General features: G+C 49.0%; 1 protein-coding gene and 1 long non-coding RNA gene across 2 annotated transcripts in view; one reads left to right on the plus strand and one right to left on the minus strand.

Moving 5' to 3' along the window:
* Positions 1-24,184, plus strand: part of LOC144174089 (uncharacterized) — a 187,755-nt gene that overhangs the window by 50,806 nt on the left and 112,765 nt on the right. The window lies entirely within an intron of this gene.
* The window catches only part of LOC144174092 (uncharacterized), a 200,040-nt gene continuing 196,387 nt past the window's right edge, over positions 20,532-24,184 (minus strand). Inside the window, exon 4 of the long non-coding RNA XR_013323427.1 lies at positions 20,532-22,360. This is a non-coding gene — a long non-coding RNA (uncharacterized LOC144174092). The remainder of the gene's footprint in view (positions 22,361-24,184) is intronic.

The raw sequence follows: 24,184 nt of genomic DNA on the forward strand, positions 1-24,184 counted from the left end.
TTGGAGAGACTGTGGTGTGGAGGAGGGTATGTTCTTCTGGTGTGTGTGTAGTGCGCGAGGAGGGAGCTGTAGGTAGAGTCCAGCGGAGTTAGGATTTGATGGTCAGAGATGAGGCACCCGGCGGTGTCGGTCCTTGCGGTTGGGAGCGACGGCGGAATGCATTTTTTTTTCTGCAGTGGATGTAGTCATTTTGCAAAAATACAGAATCTATGATTTTTTATAAAGGAACGCTGCAAGTATCCCTGATGTATTAATTTGTAGTCCTATATTTGCGTAATGTCTTGTTCTTGTTGAACAATGTTGACAAGTATGAACATTACACCGGACGTACACGTTTACATTTGGCTGCGAGTATATAAGACTACTGCGCATACCTTGTATCACTCTGGCCGGGTGGCTAAAACGAGTCACAGTCAGACAGACAGACAAACCAAAATTTCTGGGTTATGAGTATACCATGAAAGACTATCGTCTTTAAAAAATAAATATGGAAGGTTAAAAAATAAGCAAACAAAGCCGTAAAGTTGTAAAAACATTTATCTTCGAAACTGACAAGTAGAATTGAAAAGTTGAAATGTTGAAGCAAAGATATTGTCTCGGCGCCCTGCTCTCAAAGCCACTGGTCAGTCCAGACGGGGGAGGGCTAGCTTGCTTTCGACCCGATCGTAGACAACGGGGAACTCTTTTGCGAGTCTCACCGTATTACAGGGTCTGGGAATACGTACGTTTAGTGCTCGTATGTCAACGATGTTTCCGTCGGGGAGCAGTTTGACTACTTATCCAGATGCCCTCGTCCTTATGAAAGCGCCAACCTCTTGTGCAACTCGGTCGCCGAGAGGACCGGTGAGGCATCACCGGCGAATGTGTAGACAGGGGGGAGGTCCTTTCCTTTCCACAGGGGGGAGCGTTTCCATGATGCCTTGAGTGATGACGTACTCACAAAGAAAGCGGAAGTCGGGTTCATTCAGCCTGCCACGGGGTGGCTCGACCCGCTGACCTGCAAACACGCGGTGTAAGCTCTGTGGCGAGCTCATGTCGACGCCAAGTAGGGAAAGGTCGCTCCCCAGGGCCAGTGATGCGAGGTGGGTGTTCGCAGACCCGGAGAACGTCGAGAGCGCCGCCAAGACGTACTCATCTGTCAGCATGCCCGTTGAGTTGCCGGTGGCCCTTCTGTCGTCCACCGGTTGGACGGGCTGCTGCGCCATCTTGCCCGAGGAGGAGAGGCCAAAAACGACTGCGAGGTCTGCGCTATAAACGGCACCGAGTGGGTGTTCTTCCGGCCGTGGGGGCTCGGCAGCGGGGCTACGGGTTAGCCGCAGCTGAAGGGGATGCTCCTGGGCGACCGCGGTGCTGATCAGCTGACACGGCAAAGAACACGGCGCTCGGCTGCCTGCGTGTTCCACTGGCTAGCTGGCGAAGAAGGGGACGTGCCAACGAGTAGTCGCGCGCGCTAGCTCTCTCGTGCATGGTGGTGATGATGATGATAATGCCCTCAAAGTTTTGTGGCACGTACCCACACGGAGGGATTGCGCAGGGCTATACACCTTAGTACTGTAATTCATGAGCTCCTCAAAATACTAGTTTATCTCTGGGAAGACAAATGCCGTAAATGAAAGTTCTTTATGATTAAGACCCCAATTGACCAATAATTAGAACCCTTCAGCTATTTAAGCGACCTGAAGCAGAAAGAAAACCTTGAATGCAATTATATATATCCCTTTTTGCGTGACCCAAATTTATTGCCCCAATAAATAATATCTAACTGACCCAATTCTCTTCCTCTCTGGGGTTTAATTTGTATAGTAATGTTTCCGCTGGTAAGCTTGTAACTATCGACTGGTCGCCTGCTACGTAGCAATATGTTTGCCGTGGAAGCGGGGTCGAGCGGGACATGACCGCCCGAGCGCCAGCCTCCTGAGAAAGATGACGTCCGCGAAATAGTCCGCGGCGCGCGAGCCGAGCTTTGTTTCATGCTGTACACATACAAAAGAAGAACCTTTACTTCCAAATTCTCGCGTATTACTCACTTTTCTTCAAAAAATTTCTATAATTTTTGTGCGAATGTTCTAATTACTTTTTGTCTCCAAATCTTAATTTTCTAAATCGGGCACAGTAGCCCCAAAAAAGTTTCCGATCGTGGCCCATCTCCCAAGTGGGAATGAGCCACAATCAAAGGAACAGCAACAACAACGTTTTTTAGCAGTGATTCATGAATAAGATCGGGCCTCAGATCAAAAATAGTGTTTATTGACTGGGGACAGCAGTCGGTTGCTGGAACCCCGCTAACAGAGTACTTGAAAATTTATTTTTAGTCTGTGGTAGGTGCAAGTGTAGCGCATGCTTGCATAAAGGTATCATTGCAAATACACATAAGTGAGTATGGGGTATTCTCCAAGTTTTGTGTTTTAATGCTCGAGCTTAAGTTCCGTATTACTTGGATCATCTGAACAAAAAATAGAAATCGGCTTACCCAGATAAATCTTACCAGAATCTGTCATCAAAATTCTCATTGATTGAGTGTGGACAGATAAGTCCAAATTCACATTGGCTACGGCGCCTCGTGTGGCTTCGTATGAGGGTATGTGGTGGCCTGACGTTCCCATTGGGTATGCGATGGTCCAACGTTAGCCCAAACGTCAAGATTCGAGGTTTCACGTCGTCATACTGTACCCGTCACGTTACGTACAATGAGGGTGGAATTGCGTGGCACGTCCTTAGATTCAATTTTAACGATAACTAACGTTAGGGCTTACGAAAAGCCTAACAGCATACCCCCTCGTGTTAATTGTACGTTGAGGATAACAGCAGCCGTGAGAGGCTCATGGTCGATTTGCCACTTACCCCTTGGCTTATACTACCACCTCTATGTCAGTCATAGAGAGAGCTTCTTTATTGAAAAAGAAAAGAAAGTCGACTCAGACGATAACTGCCTCTAGGAGTTGAGGGCACCTCAATCAAGGCTGAGTCCAGGAGAAGGATAGACAGAAAAGAGGCTGGACAGAAAAAAGATAGAAAGGGAGAATAAGAAGACGGTTAAGAAGCCGCGCAGCATGGGCAGCACTGGCGGCATCATAGCCGGTCCGAGAGTACCGTGTCCTTTAAAAAGTCCAGCAGAGCACGGAACGTTTTTTCGCGATTTGATGTGTGACATTACCGGAACAACAGGTTTGATGAGGTACATGAAGGCAGTCCCAGTTTCGCATACGATGCTCTCAGCGCTGATAGAGCCTGCGAATGTTGTGGACACTCGCACAATGCGCCAGTGTCTCTATTGCAGGACAGTGTGGGCAGGTGGGTGAACTAGCGATGCCAAGCCTGTGACTTCTTTCCTCGCAGCGGTGACAGCCGATTCGCCGACGAAGAAGAGCACGCTCAGCTCGGGTCAGTCCCTTCAAAGGAAGCGCGTGCGGTGGCTTGCCGTATGTAACTCGGGAGTCAGGGTGCATGACTTGGAGGTCCCTTCGAAACAGGTACCGCGCGACGTCCAAGGGCCTGATTACCTCACTCATCGAAGTGGATGGATGATGCGCTTCTTTTGCCAGGCGATTAGTCTCTTCATTTCCCTTGATGCCTACGTGAGCAGGTAGCCATTGCAGATGTATGCTAAGGCCTTTGGCGCTGAGGCTGTGAAGTTTGCTGGCAAGACTTTTTACACCGAGATAGCTGAGGTGGGCCCGGTCGACGCTCAGGGGGGCAGCCTTCGAATCCGAGAGGATGGCTGCTTTCCAACTGATGAGGTTCTGCTCGCACTTCTTGATGATGCCCGCAGCCAAGTGAAGCGCCCAAGTGTGTGAGAAAACACGCGCCTTGGCCAGGAGTTGACGGATGGCTTTCAGGACATAACTAGACTGGCCGAGTAGCTGTTTGATTGCTGGGCCCCAGGTCAGGCGATGGTCAATAGTAAGTCCGAGATATCTGATCTGGGTCTTCCACTAGAGCTGTGAGCCGTATATATCCAAAGGGGAAATTCCATACCGTGCTCTGGGGTTGGGATGGAATATAATACTGCTTGGTAGTGGAAAGCCGCAGTCCGATTACCGTGATATACTCCGAAATCGCATCCAGCGCTTTTTGCAGAGATTTTCTGATTTGGCTGCTCTGACGCTTTGGTCCACGGGTCCACAGTGCAACACAGTCAGCATAAACGGAAATTCATACGCTGTGTTCGCGCTGTCAGGCAGGCCCGAAAGCTCGAGGTTGAAGAGCAGCGGACTAAGCACCTTGGGGTGCTCCGGCACTGACACCTCTTGGACTCTGCTGAGGACGTTGCCCATCCGAACTTTGAGCTGGCGACCCGACAAGAAAGCCCGGATGTAGTTCCGCGATCTCCCAATGACAAGAATGCGATCCAGCACAGCCTCAATGCTTAGGTGTGGCAGTCGATTAAAGGCAGACTCAATATCCCCCCAAACCAGAAATGCCACTTCGTCTATGTGTTGGGCCTCTTCCAGTGCGGATACAACATCAGTGATGCTGTCGGCAGTGCAGTGGAGTTGATGAAATCCGGTATGTTGCTCGGCAATAGCTCCAAGGTCTCGGATGATCCTTTCTAGGCGAGGTAGAATGATCATCTCAAAGCGCTTCCCCGCAGCCATAGAGTTTCCTACTAATATATACTAGACGGAAATCTGGCGCCCCTCTAGGGTAGCCGCGCTACAGTGAGCGTTCTTTACGTACCGGGCAGGCACGTTCCACTTGCCTTTGGCATGGCTCAAGAGAAGGCTTAAAAGTTGGCTCTGGCTGCAAAAAAGCAACAGTATTACTGCAAAAGATTATTCAAATTTGTTTTGTTATTATAAAATTGAAGCTTTAGAAAGATTTATATGTCAATGATAATTTAGAAGCTTCATGCATATTGAACAAGAAAAAAATGTTACCCTTTTTGTTGATTTTGTCTTCGAGGCAAAAAAGAAGCCATATGGCTAGCTAAGCCAAGTAGGCGAGGAACGTCGCTCACTGCAATGGTGCCGCCCAAAACGGCCCGCGATTGCTGCGCCAGATTTCCCCCTAGTATATAATGGTATGAAACTGTATGATGTCAATCACCCCACCTGTCACTCTCTGTCTATGCTCTCCCCCCCCCCCTCCTCACACAGAGTAGCAGGTCAGAATATACGATTAGGCCGACGTCTGCGTGTTTTCCTTCCATTCAATAAATTACTTTCCTTTCGCTCCACCCCTTGGCTGCGACTTTATTCAACCGGCCCACGCATACAGCTAACATACTCAACCGAGGTGATTGGCCAATGGCGATGTCAGCTGCCGTGAGAATCTCACACCCAATTCACCTCTGTCCATTTGCGTGCAACGTCAACATACCAACACACAGTTATCAGATTCCTATTCACGGAGATTGGCCACTGACGATGCGAGCAGCCGCAAGAAGTTCATATCCAGTGGGCGAGGAGCGGCGGGTGCACGACTGGGTGGCGAAATGTGGAGCGATCGCTAGTATCCATTGGCGGCGAACGTGGGTACATGTCAGCCCGACGTCTCCATTTGCTGCGACGCGTCATGTGGCTGCCGACGGTGGTACCCGCCGACCTTACAAACCAGTAGAACTACGACAGGCTTCATTTTCTCTAGATTCATTCATTAATTTTTGCGTTCAGTAATTATTTTATTGTAGCGTGAGCTGCACTGGCCGAGGTTGAGCAGTTTCGCGTGGCTCCTCTAGAGCAGTGCTGCGCATGCGGGAGGAGCAGTGACGTCTCACGGCGCCCAGCTGGCGCGCCGGAGCTGCCGCCGCCGCGACTGGATTGAATGGGATTGGATTGGATTGGATTGGAAATCGTTTTAGCAGCAGTAAGCATGATAATCAGTGAATCCTAGGCAACCAGAAAACCTAAGAATAACCAGCTGACCCTTGGCTCACGCTACGTATATCCTGGCATAGGCGAGCTAAGCCACTGCTAATTTTTATTCACGTTTACGTTGAGACGGCGCAAGCTGTAGGTACACCAATCCCGAAACGGCGGAAACGTGATCAATGCTCATTAAGACAACACCGTCAACTGGCCAGCCGAAATGTGGCGTCTGCGGGAGTTACCCCTCAAGGAGCGGCTAGATCGCAATGCGGCGGCGGAAGGTGTCAAGGTAGCGGTCACACCGAAACAATCTGCGCAATCCAAGTAGCCTGCAACGAGGCAGTGTGAACGAGTTGAAGTGTGAGCGGCTGCTCAAGGGCCCCTACACACACTGTCACCCCTCAAGTAGCCAAAAGACCTGAAGGAAACGTCCACATCGTCTAGTGGGCAGCCGAGAAGGAACGGCTGCGACGGACGTGAATGTCAACAAAGCCCACACTGTGTCGAGCAGAAACGTGGTTGCGACCGGACGACAAGAGGGGCTGCAGGGTAAACTCCGGTGTGCGCTTCGTAGCGATCCGACAGAACGTCCGTCCCCGTGGACATATGCACCAAGCCTGGATTCCAGCCACAGCCCGTTGAGCTCGGCGATCGGTTTGGTGCCGACGCAGAGATGGTGTGCACGGCCGAGTTAGCAAACAGGTGTGGGTTTATGTCGGTCTGAACTTATCACAAACCGATGCTGCATCTTTCGCCTGAAGTGGTATGTCCTCGCCCCTCGTTCGTAGAACAGGCGTATCGCATCGGGAAACTTCAACCAAGACGCTCGTGCACCAAATACATCAACCACAGAGGTTCCTGCCTCTTGCCTGAGGCTCGCTTCACGCATCGATACAGTTACTCCTTTCATGCGCACATGCACCTCTTGGTGTTTCAGAACACACCACCTATCATGCACGGCACGGTTTACGTGCATGATAGACAGTAAGGCAATGTCGGTGGTCATCCACCAGGAAGCACAGACTCCGTCCCCACAGACGGGTAACGACGAGCAGGATGGAGCCACAATGCTATTCAGATACTCGAACGGCAACTACGACATCCCCCATGAGTACGAGGGTGCCGTTGTCTACGAGAAAAAAATGCATATGTAAATGTAGGAAATGAAACCTCCATAAGTGGACAAATTATGGCCTATTTATCGTCTAGCGTGTTTTACGACATCTTCGGCAACACTCAACTCAGCGCAGGAAACTCAGCCCCGTAACTCGACAAAATATGTGAACAACTTGTGGTGCCCACGCATTCTCACAACATCAGAGAAAGCTTACGTGCCCACGTGATTTGTTTTGTTACTCCATCTAGCACCAGTTGCGTTACAAAATCAAAAACCATGTATTTCACTAAAAACCGTAAGGTTGTCAGACGAATTAAGTGTAATGAGTCTCTCGGGCGAGCAAATTCGCAAGTGAACGACTATAGACGATGCAGTGTGGATGCTTTACTCTGTGATGGTGCAAGCTGTTCGGTGGACCAAACGTTTTAACACTGGGGTTCGCCTACATCTTACACGTTCCTCGTTGCAAAGCGGAGGAGGAAGAATGAACGTTTATTTTGAGGAGAATGGGAGATGGTGGAGGAAAGAAAAAAAGAAACTTAGTAATTAACTAAGTTCCTCCCTTTTTCTTGCAAGAGTGCCGAGCCGGAGACAGGAAACTTTAGGGGTGGGACAATTAGCCCGGGTACAGTATCTAAAAGTGCGTCGAGAAGAAGCAAGTTCATGAAGCGCGTTGTTCGCGCCCGCATAACTTAGCGAGTGCACTTCTCAGACACCGAGGAGCGACTTGACTGGCCGTGGCCGAGCGGAAGAGCTGACTGGGCTTGGCAGGGGCTCACTGCACCGCATAACCGGGTTACCGCTTCCGAGGCTGTCGCGATGCTCGCTCGCTGCTCAGTCACTGTCTCGCAAGCTCCACTGGGCGCACTTACAGGAGGAGCATGCTTCCAGGCGTTATTGCGCGTGCGTCACTGCCGTGCTGGTGCGTGTCCCCGTTCGCTGCATTTCCTGCACGACACGGGGAAAAGACGCCTCCGAGGGAAAATGAGGCCTTCGAGCGCGGCGAAACTTCCCCATAATTGTCTCTGAGTGGTTACTCTGAAGGAAAGACAAACTTGCGCTCGCATGCCTTCGTACTGTGAGGGTTGAAGTGCTAAATTGCTCCGCTGTGGCCGAGGCCATGGGGTCGATTCCCAGCTTTGATGGCCGAACACGTCATGGGTGAGAAACAAAAAAGTGCCGTGTCCAAGCATGAGGATTAGAGCTGTTCTAGCATTCTATATTTTCTTTTTCTTTTGTGTGTGCGTGTGCGTGTGCGCGTGCTACTAGCTATTTAGATAATCGCTATTTAGATAGTAGCTATTTAGGTACTAGCTATTTAGGCACCAATTAGCTATTTAGATACTCGGTAGCGCGTAAGCCAGACTTAGTGCTTCTTTCGACAAAACTCCTCCCTTTGGCTAACCAACCCGTACCCCCCCCCCCCTCTGAAAGTAAATTTCTGGCTACGGGTCCGTGGTCTTACGTATTGTGTTATAAACGAAGAAATCGCCCGCCATTTCCCTTTGTGAAGGTGCTGGTCCGGCAAAGCTGCATGCGTTGGGGTGTTCCCGAGCGAGCGAGCGAGAGAGAGAGAGAGAGAGAGAGAGAGAGAGAGAGAGAGAGAGAGAGAGAGAGAGAGAGAGAGAGAGAGAGAGAGAGAGAGAGAGAGAGAGAGAGAGAGAGAGAGAGAGAGAGTAAACTTTATTAAAGGAAAGGAGCCAAAAAGTGGTCGGTTTCCTCAGTCCAGGACCCCGTTGGGGCGTCCAGCCGCCTCAGCCGGGTGGATCAGCCGAAGCTGATCTTCGACGCTCGAGCTGCCCAGTTCTCCCTCACCGGCGAATGTGTGTCGGACTTCAGTGACTGTGGTCACGTGGTTATCGAACGACAAATCTGTCAAACAAGTTGCAGCTCGAGCCGAAAGACGACTGAGAAAGTCTTTTTTGGCCCCTGGGACGGTATTCTTGTGTTTGTCCGTTTTAAAAACGTCCGTTTGGGTTCCGTTTTATTGTGACGTTCTTCCAGTTGTAGCCGGGCTTTGGGTAAACTTTTGCGCAACTGTACTTGTAAACACATTTTAAATGACTAAACCTAGCTATTTCAAACTATCTGTTATGTGTTTATACTTCCACCAGCGAACCAACAACAAGGCGACGAAAATTGTCTGCTCCCAATCGTCTGCTCCGAGAAGCCGCGGCTCATAGCTCCACCATGCTGGCATGGCGTCACATCCGGGTGTTCGCTTTTAGCCAATCAGTGCTTGATCAAAACGGACAATTTTGAAGCGGACACAAAACGGCCTAAAAACATGAGAGAATACCGCCCCTGGTGTTCGCGCCCTTGAACTCTTGGAGCCGAAGGCGCTTTGCGGCATTCTCGGACGCACGATAGGCATCGTCGGTTCTCGCTCATTGGACGCTGCATTAGAATCGGCACGCCATCAACGATTTCAGTCGTGTTGCTGTTATCGGGTCCCGTTATGCACCGAAGAGTTGTACGAACAAACCCAGACTGCAATTGTCTTCAAGTGTACGAAGAACATCTCAAGCACCGGCCTGTATTCTTAAAAACTTAGAAGGCCGCATTTTTTTCTAGACCTATTGTAAGGTTTCGCATTGAGCAACTGTAGTTACTGGTGTATGCAAAATTTTTGGAGTCGCTGTTTGAAAACAGAAAATACCAACCCACGTAGACCCTTTCGCACCACGTGATTGTTTTACTAAACACATTCAACTTTGAGTTTTCGAGGACTGCGTGGACATTTTTTTTTTTTTGCGACTTTTGGATTGCGCAAAAAAAGAGCGGCATCCCATGTACGTAACTTTACACGGAGAGTGACCCCCTTATTTATTATGTTTTAGAGAAAAAAAAAATCATTCTTATTTATTCAACTCTGGGCCTTGTTCAAACGAGTCAGATAAAAGACGTAGATTGTTGCTTAGCTTAACAATACCTCGCGGCTTCTTTTCCCTTCCACACATTCTTTCTCGCCCTAAAAACCTCGTTTTCTGAGAGCAGCTTCAGTCTCGGTTCAGACAAGCACGACGAGCAAGAGTGCTTCCGGTTCAAACTTAGGCCCCCTTACATCAAGTGGCTGCAGGAAACACTCGAAGTATCTTCTTCCAAGTGCGTCTAGCCAGTGGAGAAAGCCGGGCAGTGGGAAGACTGCAGATGCTCCAAAGGTCTTCCCACACCACTTAGCACGAGAGGCCCTCGCAGCACAGCGAAGGGGGAACAAAGAAGCGCTGCTCGTTGTTTTCCCACCAACAAAGGAACGCGGCTCGAGACACAGGTTTGGTTCCTTCGCATGTGTTACCGGCATGGCAAGCCGGGCTCAGCTATTAAGCAGCCAGGCAAATTCACGGCGCTTTTACCTCACGAAGCAATCCTTTCGCGAATGCAAGTACGAGGGGTTTGCACTTTCAGCGCGGCACGGTTAAGCGCTCTAAGGCGCTGCTGTGCGAAATGTTCTACGGCAATTCAAATAAAAGAAATCATGCGCCCCTCCGTCTAACGACGACGATGGTTGAACGCGAAGCTTTCTCGTGATGGACGCCTTGGTTCGCCAATCCCACACTGCGAGTATTTGCTACTCTGGAGGTGAGCGCACCACCCACAGCGACTTTCGGGTGTGCACTCCGTAGGCCTAACGTTTGGATTTGAAGTGTTCTGCGCGAATCGGCACATTACTGCTTGGTGTTCGCTTCGACCACGTCGAAATGGCGCTCTAACCGGATTGACACCGGCTTCACAACGCTAGCGATTCAGGTTTGACTCCGGCCACTAGAAGGGTTTTTTTTCTTTCACTTTCCCCGCGATCATTCATCATCATCGCCGGAGAAAGTCGGCTTTCCTGCAGGGGGTGTTGGCGCACAACGGCATCGGTCAGGACCAAGGAGGTTGAAAAAATTGCTTGGTCAGGACACTAAAGCTTCACTTCAATGTGTTATGGCACGATTTGGTGTAGCTTGGTTCGAGGTGCGCAAGGAAACCTCCTCTGGTTCATTTGCGTCATTAAGCAGGCACAAATGGACTTTGGTTCGTGTGTTTTTTTTTTTCGTGTGTGCATCAGGCGCAGCGCAAATTCATGCTTACAAAGCGCTGGCCGGTATACCTGTGCAGGTATGCTCAACTCTAGTGTGTATGCGACTCAGCGCAGGGCTTCGAAGCGCTCAGATCTCTTGTAGATATGCGAGGTTAGTCCAACACGGTGAATTTGTGCTTTGCAGAAACCACAGCGTGTTTCATACACCTTGCAGATCTCATGTGGGTTAGCCGCTCTACAAAGCGTTGCGCAAAACGCGTCTGCAAGTGCGGGATATTCTGTGGCTATGTCGCACTGCGCGAGGCTTCAGAGTGCGAGCACAGATTTTTTTTGTCGCTGACCCCCCCCCCCCCCCCCCTATGCTTGCGCACTTAAAGAGGCCATGAAGACAAAATACAGGCTCGGTCCATTAAAAGGCTGTTCTGTCCCGATAACAATGATACTGACTTAAGCGAAAGCTTCAAAGCAGTAATCAAGATACATATAACCACATCAAGAAAACATGCAAAGCACTGAAGTCTTCCCAGCCATTTGTAAGTGACCCGCCGCGGTGGCTCAGTGGCTAAGGCGTTGCGCTGCTGAGCACGAGGTCGCGGGTTCGATTCCCGGCCGCGGCGGCCGCTTTTCTGATGGAGGCGAAAAGCAAAAACGCACGTGTGTACGAGATTTCGGCGCACGATAAAGATCCCCAGGTGGTCAAAATTAATCCGGAGCCCTCCACTACGGCGCGCCTCATCGCCTGCGTTGCGTCGGCGCGTTAAACCCCACAATCAATCAATCAATCAATCAATCATTTGTAAGTGATTTCTCTATGACGTCACGTAATCCTATTTGTGTGATTCGCGGCCGCCGAGTTAATCCAGCGCCAAGAAAAATGACTGGGCGATTGTAGATGTGTTCCTAGTTCCATTCAATCGTATCTCTTGAATGATAACGTGCAGTCAACAAGCGTATATTTAGTGTTAACAAGCGTATATTTTAGTGCTAACGCATACTACGACGGTCCCTCCTGCCAATCATACGCCACTGTAGCGCGAAATTTAAACGTTTTTCGACATTTATTCTTTTGTTGGTGTCAAAAAACGTCTTTCATGACTGGAATGGCACCGAGTGAGTTACCGAAGGCTAGTTCTTTCAAACTGAACGAGGTCGCATTTTGTCTTTATGGTCCCCTTAAAAAAGTTGCAGTGCGTTGCTTTCCGCCTATTGACCGAAGGAATCGAAGCGCGTAAATCAAAGGGGGACGAGCGAAGTGAAAGCGGGAATTCAGCCCTGGTGCCTTCGACCTACATTCCTTCGCAGTTTGGTGTGCGCCCTTCAATTTATTTCGAGAGCGGAAGCATGTTTTCACGCGAACAAACTGGCTGTCGTTTGCAACTGGTTCACCTCCATTGTTAGAAGTTAAGGTATTGATTGTCCCGGTCGGCGTCCCAGAGAATCCAAATGCCACGAAGGCATTTCGACGCAGCCAGGGTGCGCTCCTGTAAGTGGTTTATAAGTAAAATAGAAAAAATAAGGGTAGCTTTTTATGTATGTAGATGCTTTTACGTTGTTCACCAAACCGTCCGGACAATCCTTTGCACTTTTACAGGTATCTTTGTAAGTGAATTTGTGGATATTTGCTATAACGGAGCTGTTCACCGAAAAGAAGGAGTACTAACGAGGAAAGCGGATTAATACCTAGGTTTTTCCGGCTCGCCGTTCAAACGTTGCAATCGGAAACTTTGCAGCAATGGCAAGGGGAGAAAGAAGAGGGGTATACACTAAGCTGTAGTGAGCTGGTTTGTTTGTACACGCTTTGATGCTCAGCGCTTCTTCCACGGTAATACGGCTGAGCATCGTTGCAACCATGAAGGAAAGAAAAGAAAAGGCCGTGTTGAGCCGCTGTGTGACGCTAGAAGCAGCATTTTAATAAGTTATTTTAGGAGCCTTACATTTTAAGAGGACCTGCATTTCCCCCTTTATTTTGTGAACCCTCGACACCTCCTCTGCGTTCAGTCGCCTGTCGTCGGCTTTTGTCAAACATTGGGCGAGGCGTTCTGGCGGGCCTCGGATGCCGACACCATTGCAAGGAAGCTGTTGCTATGGCCTTCCAGAGGCCGTCAAAAATCACTGGAATTCCGCCGAACTTCTAGCCGTGAGCTGCAATAGCTAGCGGTTTCCCCCAGGCTTTTCTTGCCCCATTGCAGTGATACTGCGTCATTGCACCAAATAATGTGTTGTATGCCTACTTGCAGCTAAAAAAAAAATCGCCTCGATGCGCATTTCACCACAACTCGATCATTTCCTTTCGTTGTTCTCAGTGGAGGCTAAGGGGGTGATTGCTACGCACACGGCAGCGTGCTCGATTTTCGGACACGCATGATGTATTTCTGATTTTAAAAAAATGTGCTAGTTATTATCCAGCACAATAATCAATCGGCCATACTTAGGTACGAAAACTCTTATCGCTCGGGTATCGTTCCCGGGGTGCTAAAACCAGACCTTATACTAAACACAACTGGTCTTCCTTGCGAAGGCTCACTCGGCCTTTAAACTAAAAACTAGAAGCGGGCGCTGTGGCGACAGGCGCATTGGAGTGCATGCGTGTGTGGTGGACACCGCCACCCAATCACCTTCGTTTTTCCGTTGCGCATTCTTACCTAATCTACCTATATATAATAAAAATTTTACCGTGCATTCTTTTCTATGTGTAGCTACACTACACGGTCGCGAAACCTGCCGCTTTTACCATTTTGAGTAGTGGTTACACATACATCCACCATTCTTCTTTTGTTTCACAGCAACAGTCAAAAATGTTTTTTTAGACCGAAACCCCTCTGCTCATATTTCCGCGAATTTTTTCCTCTCTGTGTTATGTAACATCTCCGTCTGTTTGAAGATAAATCAATCTCTCCTATTCCATTCGACGTGACGACACAAACCCGTCCAAGCCGTAAACGGGGGATCATGGTAGAATCGCTTTGTTATGCCGAGACAGTGAGTGTCCATGGGCGCGACGGTCTGGAGAAAAATGAAAGAAGCTCACAGTAACGTGTAAGACTTGACGGTAGCGAAGCTGTACGCAATCTCACGACCATCACAACAGTTTAAGTCCACGATTGCAGCCCATTTCTGCTCCTTCGCTGCCGCAACGGCCCTTACTCCGTCATAGTTGCTACAAGTGTGAGCTTTCATTTCTTTGGAAGTGATAATCATTGGACATCAACTTGGAGGGGCGTACACTACGACGTGTGACCTCGTTCCGAGCAAGTGTTGCCCCGATTACGGCGAACGATGGAGTTTTATTTTTTTTTTTTTTGCCAATATTGGCCGATCTCCCTGAGCGGGTATGCTTAGCTTGACAAACATGCGCAGGGGACGCTGGGCGCTCACCGCGATGCATGCACACGCGAGCGCTCGGCATTTTCTTGATTTTGTTAACTGCTGGGCGGTCGCCGCGAGTCCCGCGCTCACGTGCGCGCGCGGAAATTTCTTGATATTTTTAACTGCGCGCACAAAAAATTACGATTCGCTAAACAGCTTCACTGTTAATAAGCCCAGTGTCGCCTTGACAGCGCAGCCGCGATTAATGTGTCGACTGGCGCATAATATTTTTTCCGCCTTTTTGGGGAACAACTTGGTCGTCACTGTAAGTGTTACACACCTGGCTGCCTGTGTCGCCGGCCTGTAATATGTTAAGTGCGAAGCCCTGTGACGCATATTCCGGCAGGTTCCTTGGTGGGCGGGTACATGGCCTGTATGCCTATTTTAACGAAATGAAGAATTCGCATGCTCATAGTACATCAACAAGTCCGTTGTCTTTCTCCGCTCTTCCCTTCACCACCCCTAGCTTACTGCTAAATTTCCCTTTTCTAATCTCACACCCTCGATCCCCTACCTTCTCCACCGCCCCTTCCCATTTTTCTTTCTCTCTCGTTTTCCGTTTCCAATCGCGTTTCGCGCCTCTACGCCTCGCATATTTCCTGCACCCTTTGACAATTCCTGACTCCCTCCCAACCTCCCCTCTCGCCTTTCTACCTTTTGCCTTTCCTCATCCCATCAATATCTTCCCTTATATCCTCTCCCATCTCTGATTGCCTTCCCCAGAGCCATTTATTCCTCCTGTCTCTCCTTGACTCCCCCTCCCCCTCATATTTTTTGCTTATCTATCCTCACTTGTCCGCTTCCACCTCACCACTTCATTTCCAATCCTCCCCTCCTTCCCTTCACCCTCTTCTCTATACCCTCTCTCTATTGCCCTGTCCATCCTCATTCCTTTCCACTATACTCTTCTCCCCCTCTTCCTTACCTCATCTCATCTCCTCTGCGAATTCGCATACACCCTCTTTTCCTTCTCTTCCCCCCTTCCCCCCCATACTCACATTCCCTAACGCCAATCGGCCTGCACGCCCTCCGCTTCCGCATTTCCCTTCCAGGCCTTCCCTTCCCTTGTTCTACTTCCCGTTACCCTCTTTTCAACGCTCTTCTTTATGTCCCTCCCATATTTTCCCTAACTATTTAGACCCATTTTTCCTCCCTCTACACTTTTCTTTCCCTCACAAATCACCAACTCACGAATTACCCGTGGGCCAGTAACCCACCAGCGAACAGGCTCACCATTAACGTTTCTGGGAGACAGACACACGTAAAATATATGTGTAAAGCCCTGAAATTTGTAGTGGTTATGATTCCCCCTTGGAAATGAGCGGGTGCAGTAGGGCCTGGTATGACAAATACTTACTCTGGTATTCTGAGTCCTTCCTCCACTCGAGCCTCCACTGGAGGAGATCCTTCAAATCGATTTCCCCATGTATAAGGATTGCGAAATCCTCCCCTCGGCCGAGTGGAGGGAGCAAATGGAGTGGAGGAGGGACTCGGAATACGGCCCTTAGTACCACTCTCAAATTCGCCCACATAGGACGGAAATTAAGTGTCGCTGTTTTTGGATCTCTGACATGCGGTGAAAGACAAGCAGCTTTGCCGGCTTTAAGCGGACTTGCGCTGCCGGCAGCTTTACCTGTCCATCTCACCGACCGAGCTGGGGTTCCCCCTGTCACGGCGCCAGATCCGCTAAAGACCAAACGACCATGTACAGGGAAATTACAACACATTACAGCCTCTGTCGCCGTGTCTACCCCCGGGGGCACACACAACTACCAAATATCAATAACGCGCACGGTGTCTTTCACAGACCAACACATTGCCTAATCCCGCCAAATTACACCTAATTCAGCCAGCGCTATACCTTTCACCTGACTGCGCTGCCTGCCAGTCCCTCGACACTCTTCAGCATGAGGGGCTCCCCGACTGAGACCCCCGTGCAATATTAACCACGTCTGAGAAGCGCGAAGAGGCGCTGCGCTACCCAGTCCAGCAGGCTCAAGCGTCGCTGGTCGCCCGGGCGGCCGCCACCGTCAACAAACTCTGCTCGCCAATAAATGTGTCTCTTATTGTCGCCTCCTGTAAAAATGGAAGCAGTTGGACGGTACGATGTAATGGAGCGGAATACACGGGCTTTAAACCGACGTTTGACGACTTACTCTTGTTCAGAGGGATCGCTAAAAAAAAGAAAAAAAGAAAAGGATTTGGAGGAAAAAAACAGCGAAAGACAGAGGGGAAAAAGATACCGAGATAATCACAGGTACGAAGAACACGGAAGTGGAACTCATTATAATCATTGTGTACAGTTCAGCGCAAAAATTGACAGGGACTAGAAAATACGCAACCCAAGAGCACTTTTCTAGTCCGTTTTATTCTAGTCTTTTCTAGGCCCGGTCTATTTTTGCGCTGAACTGTACATAATGGAATACCAACTAGGCCAGTCAGTTACATTACTAAATCATTCTAATCAGTCGTCAAGGGGTCCAAAGTGTGAAAATTTGAGCTGGGAAGCTGAGAAATAATAACTAGTAGTGACGCGAGAAAAAAAAAGACACGCAAATGCTTACTTACCGTCGCCGAAAAATATGAACGCGTTGGCGTTCCTCCCCAGCAGGCTTTTACCCTCTTGCTTTTTCTTCTTTTTTTTTTGTTCTCGCTACCTCCAGCGCGAGATAGATTATTGCGTTTTCCTCCAAAATAGAAGAAACCTCGCGAGCCGGATAAAACGAATTGCGGCACTCTACAAGCTAGCGGTTTCATTTATTTAAAAAAAAGAGCAATGTCGATAATATAGAAAGCCACATAAACCTGCCTGAGAATAAGGCCATTTTTCCTTCGAGAAAGAAACATTCCAAGAGGGGGTACTGCAGAAAGTTGTTCTTTGGGGCATTGAAATAAGCGCTTTTAATGGTTTTCAATTCATGAAGCATGCGACAAAAATTGTACAGCGCAAAGCGAAATTCAATCAAAATAGGTACGCTGAACGTCATGAACTTCAGCAAATCTGCTCCATGTATTTGTTTCTCTTGTTTATGAAGGTTATCGGCGATTATAACTATTTAGGAAACAATTTTAACGCCATTCGTAACGTTGTAAGTGGACAGGTTAATTTTACATGTCTCTTTAAAAACGATGTGATGCTCACGGTTTAGGGAGACCTGATAAACACTTTCTTTCTGTTATATGACAGCTAGTAATAGCTATTGACGCGTTTTATTCTATATCACTACTTTAGCTTGATTGGTTGTAGGGTTTAACGCGCCGACGCAACGCAGGCGATGAGGTGCGCCCTAGTGGAGGGCTCCGGATTAATTTTGACCCCATGAGGATCTTGAACGTGCGCCGAAATCTCGTACACACGGGCATTTTAAATGCGAATGCATTTCTTAGTCGGGGGTTGTCATGCTCCGTCGGCGTGCGCCTGCATTCCTCCAGCGCGAGCGCACGTGAGCGCGCGCCTCGTAGTTATGCCTTCGTCGTCGTCGTCGTCGTCTCGGCGCGGCGGACCCGCGCCGCTACAGTCGGGGGTTGTCGTGCTCCGTCGGCGTGCGCCCGCAGGTGTTATCTCTCCGCGCCCCTCCTCGCCCCTAGCAACAGCTGTGGCGCGCCTAGCAACCGGAGCAGGTGGTAGCTCGGGCGGGAGTAGCGGAGGGCAAGGGGAGAGGAGGAGCGCGCTCGGGCGTGTGAGGGCGCTCGCATCGCGGAGCTCGGGCGGAGTAGCGGAGAGTGAGTTGAGAGGAGGAGCGCGCTCGGGCGTGTGAGGGCGCTCGCACAGCGGAGCTCGGCGGGAGAGAGAGCTCGCGCGCGGGGCGGGCGTGTTGCGCGGGTCTCTCTCTCCTCTCCGCGTACCCTCTCTCCGCTCGCTGCGCTCGGAAAATGTATATAAATGCAGTGGAGCGCACGCCTCTCTCCGTTACTGCTTGCCGCAGCGCACTCATCGGTGCACCCAATGCATTCGCATTTCCGCACGATCCCCTTCGGGAAGGTGGGGGGAGTTTTTTTTTGCTTTTCGCCTCCATCAGAAAAGCGGGCGCCGCGGCCCCGAGTCGAACCCGCATCCTCGTGCTCAGCAGCAAATCTCTAGTTAAGCTAGCATTCAGCACATAAGAGTTGCACTTAGACATAACCACAAAAATGATCGACCTTTAAGCCTCACCTAAAATTGTAAACCAACAGTAAATGAACACCGTAAAACCACAGATTATAATTTGTTACGTACGCCTTGGCTCAAAGTGTTTACAATTCCAAGATGCATTTGTGACTTTTTAATTTCTTGAGTGAATTAAGTTCTGCGCAGGTGTGCCCTAGCGTTTATAATGAGGTGCCCGTCCAGAAAAGGCAACCGGTTTAGCGCTCACTCTTTCCGCGCGCAGCGTTGCGGAAAGAAAAGCTGTTCCACGTGGCAGGAACTCTCTCGGAGCATTCGCACGATGCATCCTGCCGCTCCTGAAAACGCTGCGAGAACAAAGAAGCCAATGGCCAAGCAACGCCCAAAGTCAATCCCAGGACGTAGTAATGAGTTTGGAAGTGTTGTGTAATTAGCTCGCCCCGGCTCGTTTAAACCATAGAAGAACCGGAAAAAAAAAAAAGGGGGGGGGGGGGGGGGGAGGGAGTTGAGTGCAAAAAGAACTGCTGCGTTAGTGCTTGTCAGAACAGCGCAGGCGTTCTTGGAAAGGAACTTCGCGCCTTGCGCTTCGTCCAGCATTCTGGGGAGTCAGGGGCACGAGGGCATGAAATAACGGCCCGTACACGAGCTGGGCTTAGAGAGGACAAGCAGACGCAGGCAGTTCCAGCGGGCAAGGAAACAACAGGAGCGGGAGGAAATAAAGCCCCCCAACTTAGCCGGCCACGCTCGCTGCTCTCAACACAACTCGGGGCCATACTAACCGAGGGAAAGAGGGTGTTGAAGGGTAGCTAGTGCGGAGGGAAAAGTCGTTCAGATCCCGTACAAATGCATTCGTGGTTTGATCCCAGCTAAATTACTTGTGAGTCCTCCCTTACATTCGTGGGTCTCGCTCCGGACAGGTAGTGTCCCACGCAGTGGAATTCCCAACGCGGAAGAAGAAAATAGAGTGAATAGTGGCGGGCGGATATCTGGGGCTGTAACGAGAATTAGTAGGGCTGTTGAGTGTTCTAATCCCTGCGGCTCTGTTGTCGATCCTCGGACAGAAGCCCTTGGCTTAGGCGCGTTCGCTCCAAACTTGGGGCGAAAAGTCGCCTTCCAGACTTCCTCGCAAAGAGAGCGGTTCAGCGGGAAAGACCGCGCGAAGCAGATAGAATGAACTTTCCTTTCCACGGTGGGTGCACCGATTGTCACGAGATAAGGGTACAGAGTATCGGCCCTCTTTTCTCCCATTGTTCCGTGCTGCCACCGCGATCATCGGTCATTTCGCATCACGTGAAATTTGTTTACACTACAACGGTACATGGGTGCGGCCATTTTTGTTGTTCATGCATTTTCTGTCGGTCAGCAGTGGTAGTTAGTCTCAGCTTGTCCTTCCTGCTATACGGCTGCGCGCGACTGACGTCGTTCCGAACGCGAATAAAAAATAACGCGCTTCGCAGCACTGCAGCTGCAGAAGTGTGTCTGAAGATGCCGTGTTGCTGCGTCTTCGGCACTGTTGCTTACAATTGACCTCGTCAGAGTTACTGGTGAGGCCGCAGATGCGGCAATCTGGCAACACAAATAAACACCAAAATGGCCGCCGTTGCTCACTTGCGTGCCTCAGTGACGGTACTCTGTAGCTTATCTAGTGACTCTAGGTGCACCTGGGGAAACTTGGCCACTCTTCCACCGGATTTTCACCCGGTCTTTTGGCCTCATTTTGCACATTACCAACGCGGGGGGCCACCATCTTCCGGAGTAACAACCGCTTAGGCTCCTACACGGCCCACCATACTGCAGTATACCCTTCCTTCGTCATATCTGACACAAGTCTCTCACACCCTTAAAAAAAGAATTGTAATTGTTTCTAAGAGCGTGGTTACAGACTTATCATAAACAGAAGGAGCTAAATTATACGGTTTCGCTACACCGCATGGTGGAGGCAAGCTTCGCAGTCACTCTTAATAGATGATGTAACGCCAAACATCCCATCGGTAACCCCCATATGCCATAAAAAAAAAAAAAAACATTTTTAGAGGCGGCCTGAAAGTGCCTCGCGCACAAAAGAAACCACGCGCTGCAGCATGGGAACGCCGCTGCGCTTTTTAAAATGGCTCCCCGAGGTGTGTTTCCTTGAGAGCACCGCCGTCGAAACACTAAGTCAGGGGCTGAAAGATCAAAGCTGAAGCGCATATTTTGCTCTGGATTTTTTCTTCTTGAGGTCCTAAATTAAATCAGCAGACGGGAACTTGAAAGCAGATGGGACATTCATTTTGTTCTTTAGAAGAAAGACACGTGAAACAATTATGCACAGCACTGGAAAAAGCGCATCAAGCAGACCAGGAATAGCTGTGAAGGCGGAAGACAGGGCTTTTTTCTCGGCATTTGGTGCTTAGAGCCTTGATATTAGAGACCAGACGCTTGCCAGGCGAGCCATTCTAGATTAGAAACAATCCCTGATTTTTGTGTACGTTCCTAATAAATCGTAAGGGGCTTCAGAAGTTTCGAATATTTTCTTATGTAGCAGGTCATGCGACAGTTCCGAGGCGATTTTTAATGCGAAAGGATTTTATTCATCATGGGTCGAAAAATCCGGCGTTGTTGTCTATCGTCCACAGCGGGTGGTACCCCAAATAGTCGATGATTGGTTTCGAAAGTAAAATTACGCCAAAATAGCTCGGGTCGATGCTAAACCTCTCGTAAAGTTCCATGAAAAGGAAACAAATAATGGTGTCCTAATTTTTATTTTGCACACGGAGCGACGTTTCGCGAGTAATCGAAGAATTGACTGCACGTATCAATTAAGTGAGGCGCGTAACAGCGATTCGTAACTCTTGTTAACCTGTTAAACGGTTGAAACACGCAAGCTTATAATAACTTGGTCTAATACGAGTTTTCCGTTTCCCGGGAACCGCATTCTAGTTCCAGTCTCAACTTAAAGCTGAGTGCTATACGCTTTCGAGTGAATATTTTCATCTAATTTACATTCAGCCTAGTCGGTCCCGAAGTCCCCTCCATGCACGGTAAGCGCATAAAATTTGGCTTGTAAAATATATTTATAAATAAGAAGCAATTTTTCGCTCAAGCCGAATAAGGAATGGGAAATGTTTGCCTGCGTGCGATTTTGCGTAACACGAAGTTGACTTGGATGACAGTGCAAGAAAATTTAGAAGGTGACTCAGAAACCTGAAGAAAAACCTCTAAAAAACTCGACGCATGCATAGCCAAACATGAAGACCGTTATAAGCGAGAACCTTGTACACCAACGTATAAAATGAAAACAAAAAAGCTTTTCGAGCCACCTCAATATGTGATTGATCGCTTGCGTAGTGCGTCGCAACGTCCGAAGCGAGAACTGCGCTCGTTAAGTTATCAAAGTTAAATCTGCGTCATTGAACGGCAGGCCATATTTAAATTTCTTAGCCAGGGAAAAAAACAAAAAAAAAAAGAAAATAACGAGCGCCCCACATGCCCGCGGTGGAAACCCACGCTTTCCCGTGATGAGACCACTATGCGAAAGTGCCGCCATCAACGATCGTTATCGGTGGTGCGCGGCGTAGGAACGCGTCAAAATGCTGCCGCTCTTCGACCGCGCCATTGGGTGTGCCTCGCGTTCGGGGAATTACCTTCGACCCTTGCACAATCGGCGAACCCAAATGCGCTGGCAAATATGGTCACCATCCAGGGACTTCGCTTGCATACCCAGACGTCGCAGTACTCAGCATTATGACTCTTGTCGGTCGTATTTTTCTCCCTCTTGTTTACGCGACGGGCGACTCAGATCTATAAATTCCGACGCGGTGTTCACGCGGGCTAGGCGTGATTTTTCTCGGCGCGTATCGAAGGCCACCTGTGTCCACAACTACACTGGCTTTCGACAAAGGCGTCGTCTGGTCGGGGCGTCACCGCGAGGGGGATGGCGGAATGTGAAAGGGGGGCGTTCACTGAAAAAAAAAAAAAAAAGAAGGCTTTGTTGTATTCACCGTGACCATGCGCGCAGACAGGTTATTCACTGCCCTAAGTGCACCGTGACCTATCGATCTCCGGCGCGCTGTAGCTTTAATATGTCTTCGTTGTCCTCAACAAATAAAGACGACAATCAGCACCAGCGCCAAGAAAGGCGAATAGTGGAAGAGAGAACGCTGGAAAGCCGAAAGAAAATGTTTTTTTTTTCTTCACTTGACCGAGAAGGTTACGGAGCAGGGGGTCCGAAAAAAGACCATGAGTGTAGAAGTACTTGTAAAGAATAAAACTAAGGACTGTACAACTGCTCGACACCCTCCCCCCTTCTTTCCCTTCTTTATGATGGGCAGCGTTACTCTCGATGGTTTGAATCGTAAAAATAAATGTGATGCATTCGTAAAGACACCCGTACGAAACACACTCGCGTGTGTCTCGTCCTTTTTTTTCTCCGTCCAGTGTCACGTTCGCTAGCAGTGTGTGTTCATTAGTTAACAACAAACTCTCCCAACTTTTCGCTTTAATGTGCATAGTAAACTTTTGGTATTGCTAAACTCAAACAACAAATAAGCACAAAATTATTTTGTTTATTTAAAGAGGACGCCTCGATGCACAGAAGCAAGACGAAATAAACAAAAAATAGTTTGCTTTCCGCGAAATGGTGCCTTATAACTGATGTTGACGTCCTGCTGTCTTCACGCAGTCGCCTCTCTCGACGCCATGTTCATATGCGAAAACAGATCCTCGTCTGTTCTTGGCAGCTACTGCCACTGGACATGTTTTTCGTCTCTATTATTTAATAAAACTATCATTGGTAATCTCACAACGTTGCAAGACGGTCGGAGTGTGGGAGCTCTAAATTTGTTCAGCAAACACTTCTACTTGAAATATTTTCCGATGCTTTTTTTAACACCTGAGCTGTTGGAGCACGAACCTTTTCGTCCGTCTGTTGTATGCCGTGCGCCATGCAAGGGCACGGAGCAAGAATTTATATAGGAGGCGAAACGGCTCGTTGCGGCAAGCGCTGCTAGCTACAAGATAATGTCACAATGAGAACTAAGGCGGACTACAAAGCCTTGTAGCTCCTTGGTCTTCTTTCTTCTCCCGCGAGAGATACCGCTAGCTTAACCTAGGCCAAGAGCTTGGGACGTTATCTGGCCGCTCTAAGAAGCGTCGTTTACACTCGTCTTGTTCTTACTCCGTGCGCAAAGGTAGGAGCAGGTTCCCAGACTCACCGGCGACCTCGCAGAAAGTTAAGTGCACTGTAAAGTTAATAAGCAGAAGGTCCCAGTGCTTCCGTTTGTATTTTGTAAATATAGTACATAATGCGTGCGGTGTTCCACCAGGGCCTTGCAGTTAAGTATTCTCGTGAACGGAAATACTCCAACTGGACTTTCATTTTAACACAGCTACTTCTAGACGCACATTTGTGGCGAACTTTTATAATTGAAGTACCTTCCGTATTTGTTTTTTTTTTCTGTGCTCCCTATCCGGCTCTTTCTTTCTTTTTCCACACTGTTAACCACATTTTTTCTACTGTACTTCACAATTAGGACATTTTCCTACCTGTTTTTTCTTTATTTACTTTCAATCACATCCTTGATTTCATTCTCTTGTTACGCTCTATGTATACCTGCTGCCCGAGCATATGAAACGTGGAAACTAGTTTTTTTCCCCTGCAAATTGGCTTTTCTTTAAAAGAAATATTGGCTTCTAGCTAGCCCCGTTAATTTCTTTTATATTGGCTTTAAACCTGCCATAGCCTTGCCGGAGCGGGTATTGTTCCCCACTTTATTTTCTTTTTTTTT

This window comes from Haemaphysalis longicornis, unplaced genomic scaffold (assembly GCF_048455015.1).
Source record: "Haemaphysalis longicornis isolate Haplotype H1 unplaced genomic scaffold, Haemaphysalis longicornis Haplotype H1 scaffold_3, whole genome shotgun sequence".
Classification (NCBI taxonomy): Eukaryota; Metazoa; Arthropoda; class Arachnida; order Ixodida; family Ixodidae; genus Haemaphysalis; species Haemaphysalis longicornis.